This window comes from Montipora capricornis, chromosome 14, assembly GCF_036669925.1.
Source record: "Montipora capricornis isolate CH-2021 chromosome 14, ASM3666992v2, whole genome shotgun sequence".
Taxonomy (NCBI): domain Eukaryota; kingdom Metazoa; phylum Cnidaria; class Anthozoa; order Scleractinia; family Acroporidae; genus Montipora; species Montipora capricornis.
The window spans coordinates 5335793-5338292 of record NC_090896.1 but is presented as its reverse complement, the minus strand read 5'-3'; the positions used below and the strand labels follow the sequence as shown (position 1 = coordinate 5338292).

The 2500-nt window shown below is 38.6% G+C and overlaps 1 protein-coding gene across 3 annotated transcripts in view; it reads right to left on the bottom strand.

Annotated features, from left to right (window-relative positions):
• LOC138032576 (uncharacterized) overlaps positions 1–2500 on the bottom strand; it is a 149351-nt gene that overhangs the window by 77776 nt on the left and 69075 nt on the right. The gene's annotated exons all lie outside the window — the stretch shown is intronic.

Below are 2500 nucleotides of genomic sequence, written 5' to 3'. Positions count from 1 at the left end.
TGATAATTTGGAAATAGCATCTTTGGCACTGAATAAGTTCTTAATCTTGTATGGGGCAAACACTAGCTTGATGTCCAAGTTTTTACAATAGCGTTGTGTTAAATTCTTGATTCTGCGTTGAACGTGAGTCGAGAAAGGGCCAACAAAAGGTAATTTGTTATAGTGCGTGCGAATTTCATTAGAGTTGGTTATTGCGGAAGCGTGCAGGGGGGAGGCAAAGAATTTGTTAAGGTATTGTTTAACAGTTCTGTTCACTAGACTGGATGGAGATTGATTCTTTCCGAGAATGTTGGCAAGCTCCTTAATGTTGTTGTGGAAACCGGTCCAGGTGTTATTAATTTTAAATGTCCTGTCCACCAGCGTTCGTATTAACTCTAATTTGTAGGCAAAAGCTGTGAAACTAAGAAAATTGGTGAGAAGGCCTGTGTAAGTGCTCTTGCGAAAAACAGATGTGACTAAAGATGGAGGATTGCTGTTGTCCAAGAGGACATCTAAGAACGGTAGTTTGTGGTTGACCTCCGTCTCCATGGTGAATGTAATGTTAGGGTGTTTATCATTGATATAATGAAAAAATTCCAAAGCACTTTGGCACCGGTACTTGCGAATCTTTTCATGGGCCATCATGAAAGAATCTGGCTACAACAATACGATGGTCCTGCAATTTATTTCTACCGTAGATATGTGGATGACACATTTTGCCTATTCAACAACGAAACGGATGCTTTGGAATTTTTTCATTATATCAATGATAAACACTTACACAGGCCTTCTCACCAATTTTCTTAGTTTCACAGCTTTTGCCTACAAATTAGAGTTAATACGAACGCTGGTGGACAGGACATTTAAAATTAATAACACCTGGACCGGTTTCCACAACAACATTAAGGAGCTTGCCAACATTCTCGGAAAGAATCAATCTCCATCCAGTCTAGTGAACAGAACTGTTAAACAATACCTTAACAAATTCTTTGCCTCCCCCCTGCACGCTTCCGCAATAACCAACTCTAATGAAATTCGCACGCACTATTACAAATTACCTTTTGTTGGCCCTTTCTCGACTCACGTTCAACGCAGAATCAAGAATTTAACACAACGCTATTGTAAAAACTTGGACATCAAGCTAGTGTTTGCCCCATACAAGATTAAGAACTTATTCAGTGCCAAAGATGCTATTTCCAAATTATCACGATCCCGTGTTGTTTATAAATTTTCTTGCGCAGGCTGTAGTGCCTGTTATGTCGGCGAAACAAACCGACATCTTGCTACACGTTTTCGTGAACATTTAACATCTGATAAGAACTCGCATATCTTTCAGCACATTAATGGGTCAGAAGCATGCAGATCTTTATGCTCAGAGGATTGTTTTTCAATCCTTGACACCGCCTCCACGCCTTTTCAACTAAAAATCAAGGAGGCCTTACACATAGGTTGGGAAAAACCCTCATTAAACAAGCAAGTTAATCATGTCAATTTAACACTTTCATTGTAATTTTCTATTACCTCACATTCACGTTGTTATTTAATCAGTACTCATGCATGTTATTAGCTATCTTTTTTTAACACCGACTAGCGGTTCACTTGTATTCACAACTGACGATGGATGTCGATCATCCGAAACATGTTTTGTAAATTTAAAATTGTGTGTTTCTATTTGAAAGTTACTTCTTTTGTAATTTAGTTTTATATGCAACAAATTTTTCGCACCCCTTTTCGTATATATTCCCATTCACGCCCCAACTTTTTCACTTGTTAAAGGATATAGACTGATAGCCGAAAGCTAATGTTCTTAATCTTTTAACCAGACAACGTTTTTTGACCACTTTTCAAATATGTTCTATTCTGGTTACAGCTCTATTTTGACTGAATTATGCCAACTGATTCTCATTCTGCTGTGTTGATGACCGTAAACACCGAGAGAACAATACTCGCTTGAATCCCTCTCTAAAATTTGAACTGCGAAAAGCGTATAATACGGGATTAAGACATAAAGTAATGTCAAATACCAACATGAAGATATCGGAAAGTTCTACGAACAATTCATCGTTTATCTCCATCCCGAGGTAAACAGCGTCTAGTACAGCCATCGGTCCGTAACCAATGAGAAATCCACTTGTTACCAGTATAAAGGTGACAATTAGTTTCCTTTTTTCAGAATTGTCTTCGTTAGTATTTTCGGCGCATATCGTGCCGGAAAAATACAATCCTTTTATCAGGGATCCATAACAAAATAGGAACACCACTGTGGGAATGTATGCAGTGAACGTTGAATATATGAGGAAATAAATTGCGACTCCCAATGAACCAATGCTGCTCTCTTCAAGGAAGAATCCTGGAAAACCGATGGCAATGCTTAAACACCAAATGACAAAGATTGCTCGTTTGATACTCTCTTCGTGCAAGCGTGAATTCGACCTAAAAGGTTTCAGTATGGCGTGATACCTTTCCACTGCCAGTAGTGTGAGAGTAAAGGCTGAAGAAGCTACCGAAATGCGCATAACAA